Genomic DNA, 9301 nt, shown 5'->3' on the forward strand with positions numbered 1-9301 from the left:
TAATTTATATCATAGGGGAGAATATATTATTCGGAAACCTGAGTAAAGATTAACAACAACAAAGCCCTAGGAGAGTCTTTTTATTTGAACGTATCAAGTGTCTCCGCTTCCTATAGCTGATTACAAGGCACTTGCTGGTTATTAGTGGTGCAGTTTTAATGGACATATTCTTATAGAACCCCAGACAAGTCAAATATGCCTGTGATCACTGTCTTTCCTGAGGCATTTTTAATATGCTGCATGTATAACGCACAGCCTCCACGATTCCTGTAATGCTCACATAATGATCACTGGCACTGGAATGACCATATATGGCTGAAGTCATTCATACTGAATGTCGACTCCCACGTTTGTATAACGCTTATAGGCGACAACCAGGGGCGCCGCAAAGCGGGGGAAAGTTGGAGCGATTCCAAGGGCCCTGAGTGACTGCAGCCCTAAAAAATTAGGAAAATAATCCTATTGATCTAAGTTGGAGGGGGGGGTGGGGCAGTATAATATGCTTTCATGGAACCGCTGGCAAAATCAAACACATTTTTTTATATAAACAATGTATTCACAGTATTCATAGTCTTGCTCTTGTCAAAGGGGTTGAATACAAAGAGAATGCGCCCCAAACTCCACGCGCCCATTCCTCATGCATGCGGGCATTTATATGCCCCAGAGCAGTTGTGTTCAGCCTGGGGGATGCACTGTGCTGCTGTGCTGGGTTCAATTTAACATCCCTCCCTTAATGCAAGTCCGCGTCTCAGCCCCGCACCCGGCGCACCGCGCAGCGCCCGCGCCTGTCGCCTGCGCAACATTTAATTGCATTTACACAGAAGTCGTCATGCAGCCGGAGGCGGTTTATCAGCGTACGGGGTAGCGCTGCGCCGGTGTGTCAGACCTAGCGATCTCCGCGGCGTCTGGGATGGCGACAGCGGCGGGGTGTCGGTAAGGGCGTGCCCGACACGCCCGCGACATCGTGACGCTCGCCCGGGACGCACGCGAGGGCCTGTACCGATGTTGAATAATTTATCGCCGGGACAGGCGCGCTGCTGCATGCGGAATAAAAGACCGGCGAGCACAACGGCAGCTGATAACCGGGAGGGCCGGTGGCTTAGCGGCACTGGACAAGGAAATACATTCATAACAGAAAACATCTCTGCACAAGAACTCACTGTTTATTTAGTATGCCTGGGATCGAGGGGTGGTAGCCAGTACACATTGCACCTCCAGAGGTAACGCAGCCCAGGGTCTCAGTGAACCCAAGGTTGCCAGCTTTGGTCAGTTGGCTGGCGTGAGATTTACAATTCGAGACAAGCCTGCGCACACACGCATAAACATTTACAACAACATGTATGTAACAGTTTTATTACCTTGTAAATAGTCTGTATGGTTTGCAAACTACCCCAACGCCCTTGATGTAGCTAATTTTAATTTTATAATGGAATGTTAGGCCTATAGATTTACTGTGAGATTTTTTTGCACGAGGGTCACGCCAGATACGTGAGAGCTGGTAGCCCTGCAAATCTGGCAGGAGACTGAATGCGAAGCCAGTCCATCACAGGGAGGACAAAGAAACAAAACGCTAATCGGCTGCGGCACCTTTACGTTTTATAGGCTGAAATTACTGTTCTTAAATATGCCGCAGGAAACCACGGATAAATGTTTCCTGATGGAACTCAATAGCTAGGTTTGCTGTTATGGGGTTGATGTCCTTCCTTAAGTTGTGCTAAATGCTTGACGGGACCTCGGTAATGCTGACCGCAACCATTAGAACAATATTATGCCAATTACCGTTTGAGTTTTACAGGGAGAAAAAGAGAAGGGGGGGTTTGTCATGGTTTCCGCGGGAGGGCGAGCGGCAGCACGGATGGGATATCGATTATCATACAGTCCCTCTGGTCCCGCGTCGCACATAAACGCTTGCAGATGCTACCCCCCCAAACTTGATGTTGTGCTGACTATCAGGACTCCTACATTCTAGTCACTTTACGCACATAAAAACAAGACTGCGATTATCTATAGTATCTGACAGTTAGAACAAATAGCAGCTGAACAATAAATATTGGGAGGTAGAGGGTGTAAATAAAAACAAAAACAGAACAACGACTCAGTGCTAACAGTACAAGCAAGCAGTGGTGCAAGACAGTGCATATAGACAGAAAGTGCAAAGTATGTACTTTTTTACCCAGTGTTTTTACTGGTAAAGGGATGGTGGATTTTTGTTTCTGTGTGATCTTAACCTTTTTGTCTTTTTGTCTTCTGATGTGTATCTTAACCTTTCTTGGATTAGCTGGTTTGAACATGATGCTAAATAACTGATTGCTTCATGCATTGCATCCGTGCTGGAATGGAGCAGTGCAGTTTGCATCCTCTCCTGTAGTTAGAAAAAGCTCAGAAATAAACACACTATAGGGCAAGAGTTATATTGATTTATTGCAAAGGAAAATATATTCAATTTACATATTAATGCATCGTTTGTCCCAGTGGCAGCTCGGAGACAGCACTGTATGTGAAAAAAACGGCAGTGTTTAAACTTTTAAATGTCTGGGTTTATTTATTTATTTATTTTGGAGCACAAGACTAGAGGTCACTTTTGGAAAAGGCATCACCATGGCAACAGGCTGAGAACGGCTCATGGTATAGACTGGGGGAGCGGGTGCCGTGGGGAGGGGAGCGGGGGGTAATCAGTGTTGATTTTGCAGTATTTATCAGACTGACAACACCTTGTCAGGGTTCCCATAGCAACCAATGGGGTGCCGAATGCCCACAGCATTGATTGAGGAGCCCTCTACCTTGTGGGTCTAAATGCCCTGTATATCTCACAGCTGGTGTGTGTGTCAGGGTGGGAGGGGGTACATCGCTGTATTTACTGCAACCCCCACTGCCTCAGATGTACACCAGTAAATAGTTGAATGCTTCAGACTAACCCAGGGTAGCCTAGTGGGTAAAAACCTGAACTTAGAACAAAAATCTGGAAGCCAAATGTGTATTTAAGAGCCCTGAGGCTGAATCATTAAGCATGGTGTTACTGCCAGCGATGAGTCGTCACAGACTCGGGGTGTCAGCTCACATAGCCTTCACTCCATGTCCCGAACAGGAAGCCAGCTGTTTTGGTTCCCAGCATCTATCATTAAATATTTATTTCTTTTATGATTACCTGAATTTGCTATTTGCCACATTTTGTAACAAGTAACATTCTGTAAAAGATGACATGCTGTGGATAATCAGACGGAAGACCGATTCTTGCTGACAGGTTACCACTGAAGTTGGTCCAAAATTAATTTTGATTTACATTCATTTAAAAGACACTTTTAAGCAGCATGTACTTGAGAAAGCAGGATCTTATACGGAGCATGACAGGGTGTTGTAGGTCTTGCTGAAGGGCCTGACAGGAAAATCGCACAGTCAGTTCTGAGAATCGAACTGATGACCTTCTGATCAGAGACATGGTGTCTTAACTCGCCAAGCCACCCACTGGAGTGTGAGCCAGCTTGGCTCACCGTAATCTCAAAACTGTGGTTTTGTTTGGCATAAATTGTTCTACGGCCTAATATTTGTTTCTTTCAGACACTTTATTTGTGCACAAAACAAATGAAATCAGAGCGACACAGAAAATGAGGCAAAGATGTCAAAATATTTTGTTCTTGGATTCTCTGCATGAGGTAATTAAGTCTCCCAAAGCTTCTCAAATTCACATCGCTGCACATGTGATTTAGCTGCTGTTTAGAAGCACAAACATGGGATCCTGCCATTTTAAACGTTTCACTGTTTGCAGTGTTTGTCCCCCTCATTCGGGTTGGCCTTTGTTTCCAGCTTTGGAGGGCCTGTTGAGACCCTGTAGTACATCTGACCACTGTAATCCTAGGACCCTAACCCCACCCCCAAGTCAGAGAACCTTCAAGCCTGATTGGCTAAAAAGGTAATCTGACTTAGACTCTTGAAAAGTGCATTAAAAATGTAGCCCTTTGCCACATGAATCGATGGGTCCTGTGTAGATATGGCAGCCTTTAGAGAGTCATAGTGTCTGCCTGGGAAGGGGAGCACAGGTGCTCACGTTTCGTCTTTCATCGGATCGCTGAGTTCTAAGGACCCTTTAGCTCAGCTGTGTCACAGAGTCGTCCGGCTGATTGCCCGAGGCACGCCTGCATGCCAGCGCTGACAAAAAAAAAGCCCAAAAAAATACTTTCCTCTTTTTGTTGTCAGCCATTTTTATGAATCAATTTACTGTACGTTTGAGGGGGCTGTTTTTTTTTTTTTCCCTTGCTTCTCGTCTCTATGGAAACGGAGAAGAGAGGAGACAAGTCTGGTTCCCAGGGCGCAGGTTTCATTCATAAAAGCGTCCCTGCTGAAAGCACACAGCCAGCGTCACATCATCTCGCAGGTGTCTGCCTAAGAACACGGCCGTGAGAGGGGCCCAAGGAGACAATTTCTCAAGGCGATATTTGTTTGTATTACTTTATTCTGAAGGTTGGCAGATACATGCACATACCTGATAGGGCGCAGTGACAGAGTTACTAGCTGGAGTTTGTGGTAGGCTCTACGGCTGCCAACAGCACAGCAGAAACGTGACAGACGCTTCATAATTCATGGCTCAGTGTCTTAATCTTCAGCTCACGGCATTATCGATGCGCGCCACCCTTTAATGAGCAGTTCACGATGCTGAGCATCGTATCCCAGCATGCACGCCAACCCAACTGCAGTGAAGACGGTGAGATGGGTGATAAAACGTCTGTAAAATTCGGAGGGGACAGCGAAGCATCATAAAAACGTGAGGTCTCATTAAAACTGTCAACCCAAGGGGGTGATGCTGTGTCTCAGTCTAAAAATGTTGGTCCTTTTTCACCATAAAACACATTATTTTAGATGAGATTCAATTTTATTGTCTTTGTACAAAGGACTCAGACAACAAAATGCGGTTTGACATCTAATCCAAAAAGTGCAAAATAGAGCTAGAGCTACAAATAGGTATACGACATATTCGTGGCATGATAATTTGAGAATGTACATCTATATAGGGGTAAATGCCGCATAATGTAAATGTCAAGAGAACTGCAGGAAAATACCATGAGGGAAAGATATTACTCACAATGCTCAGGGTCACCGTTTAGTCCTGAGCCACTCATGACTGATACACATCAAACACAGCTGTCTGTATCTTTTTTGTAGGGCACCACATATTCCACAGGACAGGACATATGTAATACCACCAGACCATGGCGTGATGTCCTTACCAACTAAAACCCACTTGGAGAGAGTCCAAGAGCCGGCACAGATAGACCTTTGTATGTACACACACACGCACACCCCAGTTCCTTGCAGATGACCCCAAAAGGTTTCCCCTGTGATTAACATCTGCCCTTAGTAAGACTTTCCTTTAAACAAACACACAAACAAGCTAACAAACAAATCAAAAGGAATCACCTACAGGTTCTGTTTCCATAGCAACCCCAGACCTCCCACCTGCCTCTGTTATCTTGAATGAAGGCACTTCTGTCGCCATAAGCCAGATCACATTGTTCTACGCTTGTCAACACCGTCACGATACATTTGCCCTGACTTATGACAGTGTCGTCTGTCTCACCTGGGTCTCTTGTTCTTCAGCACAGAGCTGTGCTTCTAAAGCGTTGTGGGAAAGCCTCCTTTACGGCCACTATACCTGCACAAACGTTCAAAACATAGAGAAACAAGGATCTTTGAAAATGTCCTTTTTGGGGGGATATAGGCAATATAGAAGTTGAATTGTGTGTTTGCTCACCCATGCGGAAATCCCACCGCATTCTGTAACACCGCTTTGCTCATTCTTCATCTCCCACCTGGGGGAATTTGGCACGTCGCACGTGAATCTGGCTTTTGCTGAATCTCAAGTAGACGTTGAGACACCAAATTTATCCTTCAAAGACATCGGCAGCTCTAAAAATCTACGTGGCTCAGGCAGGACACAATTGACCTCTGAGTAAAAATAAAAGACCTATATACCTTGTGTGTCTGTCCTGTTTTTGTCCTGCAAAGCCAAGGCAGTCACAAGCAGGCTAATTAGAATGCAATCTAAACTAATTGAATCGTTCCCATGTGAAGCAAGCCTCAAATTGGACTTTAGTCTCATGATTATCACTAGTGTGACTGACAGCAAAAATTAGAGGTGCTTTCTAGAGATTTCTGTTTCCACGGTTGTTTTTTTTTTTTTTTTTTTATTTAATTGGCAGGCCCGGCAAATTGCTGAGCACACCATCGAACGGAAGTGAGAGTTAATGAAATATATGGGAGGGGGTATGAAGCAGTAATGTAATCCATCCAGCTGCCTAAGCTGCAATTCCAGGTCAGGGTTGAGATCGCAGGAAGCACAGCGCACAAACCGGCCTGGATAGGAAGCTATTGCACTGCAGGGCCACATGCTCAGGGAAATTTTGTGACAGCACAGTTAGGAAATCAGAGAACCCGGGAGGAACCTACACAGAGAAATCATGCAAACTGTACGCAGACTGGGATGTTGTGCTCAAACCCACCACACTGGAGGTATAAGGTCTACTGGCCTGACGTCTCTTTACATTCCCGGAATATTCCTCTTGCACTTCTAGTCCTGGAATAGTCTTATTAGGTTCTTGCTTTGTTGGGAGATGTTGTGTAGCTCCTGGCTTATACTCATATCGGGGCGTTGACTGGAGGCTCAACCCAGTTGCACTTACGCCTAGTTGATGCCCCAACGGCATATATGTTCGCAATGTGCTGTTCGCCTCGCTTGTGTGTCGCTTTACTTCTAAATATGTACATGAAAAGCTATGGCACCTGTGTGGTTTATACATAAAGTTAAACCAGAATGCTGAGTCCTTACACTGACAGTACCTCCACTATTAGAGGTTCAAGCCCAGAGCGCAGGCGTACAGAGCTTCTCTCAGATTATCCAGGGGGCATGTTGGCGTTAAGGTTCAGGGCTGTGCTGCATGTCAGCATCCAGAATAATCGGAGGTAAACGGGGGCAGAGGCAGCAGGCCGAATTATGATTAGAGATTGAAGGAAAAGCACAGGGATTACAATGATTATGGGATAATCTGTGCAAATCTGCAGCAGAAAAACAGGAAAAAAGGTTCTGCATGGCTACAGAACAGGCGGAACCGTGTTTTTACGGGGGGGGGGAACAAGCAGAAATGTTTTTCTGTGCAAGCTTTGGTCCAAAACCACACGCCTGTAAGGAAAATGGACAGGAAAAAAAAAAACAAGTGCAGAAAAACATTTGATCAGAGAAATGGAGGAGAAACACAAACAGACGGCACCCCTTGAAAACGAGTCCAGCACAAAGAGGCATAATGCCAGAAGCAGGGACTGGGACGAGCGTCATGCTTTCATGAGCCTGGGCCCCCCCCACCAGGCCAAGACAGTGGAGCATCAAGTAATGAGAAGCTGCCTGTCAGTATCATCGATTTCTTCTGCAGCCCGGGTGCCGAGGTGCTTCCGGAACATTCCGGTCGGCGCTTGACGCCTGCGCTGGGAATGGGGGAATCAGCAGGCCGCACTTCTGCGTTAACATGGGAATGCAGAGTGCAGAGAACTCGCTGGCAATGAATCAGACCACCGAGGTCCATGCTGGTAATTATCTCGTCGGCCAGATGAAGGCGGTTTTCCATTTTTAATGCAGGCGCGCCATAACTTGGTAAGAGTGCGCGATGCTTCACGTCCATAATTCATGAGCCATACAGAGAGCGTGCAGGAGCCGGCCAGAGGCCGCGTGTCGGGACAGGACCTCCTTTCAGTCCCGAGGCCTCGTCCACACACTCACACACATGGTGACATTTTTCATTTCCTTATTTCCTTTTATGGTACTGCAGGAGGGTGACCAAATGGCTATTGTGGGGGGGTGGGGGTGGGGGTGGTCCCAATTGAGCTTTGCCTATAACCCAGAAACCAGTGTTTTCTCAGTTCCATTTTCTTGAAGATTAAGGGCAGGTTTCTGTGTGTCTGTGTGTGTGTGTCTGTGTGTGTGTGTCTGTACAGTATATTTCACTGCTGAAGTGTTATTGAAACCCGCTCTCCTCATCTGTAGCGGCTACCCAGTGAGGTCCCGTGCTTGTGAATAATATTTTCCCATTTCCAATGGTGCTCAGCTACAGGAAATGGCCAAACGTGGCACGGACACCATGACACCGCCATCCCAGGGATCACTGTGTCAATTTAGTTTATTACATTTACATTATTTAGCAGCTACTTTTATCCAAAGCGACGTACATCTCTGAGAAAGCGGGGTCAGACGGCCCTTGGAGTAAACGAGAGATTAAAGACTTGCTCAGGGGCAAAATAACACAACCAACTCTGGGATTTGAATCAACAACCTTCCGATCCCTAACACAGCATCCGAACTTGCTGAGCCACACGGAAATCATGCAAGCCAGCACCTGCAGAGCACACAGTCACAGCGCAGGGAAACTGATGATTTAATATAGCTGCAGACATTGTGTTACCTTTGCGTATGATGAAGCATTAATTGGAAGATGACTGGTAGATGGGTAGAGCGGAGTCGCACACACAGCGAGTGCCAGGAGATAAACACGTGATGTCGTGAATTAGCGGTGCAGAGACGGCCATTGATTTTTTATCTCTGAAAGCACAGACGCACTCAGCTAGCCTCGTCGGCACCGTCTACCATGATTGCCGGTAGATCTTGTCGGCGGGAAGCACCTTATCGATGACCGGAAGTGTGATGTCATAAGCGGGATCTTGGGGGGGGGGGGTGGCTTTGTCATGATCTCCATGGCGACACCACCCCATCGCCACAAAGTGTGAAACCATAACCTGCACGCCTCTAGCCCCTGCCCTCCCCTCATCGCTGCTGCCGGGCCCCTCCCCTGCCTCTGCCCACAGAGCAGAGACTCATGAGACTGACGATGGAGGCGGGGGGGCACATTAACATGGGCAGGGGCCCCGGGGATGTTTCAGTTGTGCTGTTTCTATGGTGGTGGTCCAGGGGGTGGCAAAAGTAGAAGCTGTTGGTGGGGGTTTAAAATTTTATCAAACAAGGTCAGTTGAGGCCATAAACAGTTCTAGATTGTGCCCCCCTGAAAAATATTTCATTTTACAATCTGTTGCAAATTTTTGTATGTATGGGCATACATACTCAGGCTTTATTGAGGACCCACTCCACCCTGCTCTTAATCAGGAGATGAGCCCCCCCCCCCAGGCTTTAGCTCGGGTAAGCCCATGCATTAGAGCGTCCCTAGTGGTGGCACTGGGTAACATGCCCATGAATTGGGCTGGATTGGCAGAGCAGACACTGGTTGTCCCGCTCCGTTGCCCTCATCCTCAATGCCAGCCCTCTGTGCTGCCT

This window comes from Paramormyrops kingsleyae, chromosome 23, assembly GCF_048594095.1.
Source record: "Paramormyrops kingsleyae isolate MSU_618 chromosome 23, PKINGS_0.4, whole genome shotgun sequence".
Classification (NCBI taxonomy): domain Eukaryota; kingdom Metazoa; phylum Chordata; class Actinopteri; order Osteoglossiformes; family Mormyridae; genus Paramormyrops; species Paramormyrops kingsleyae.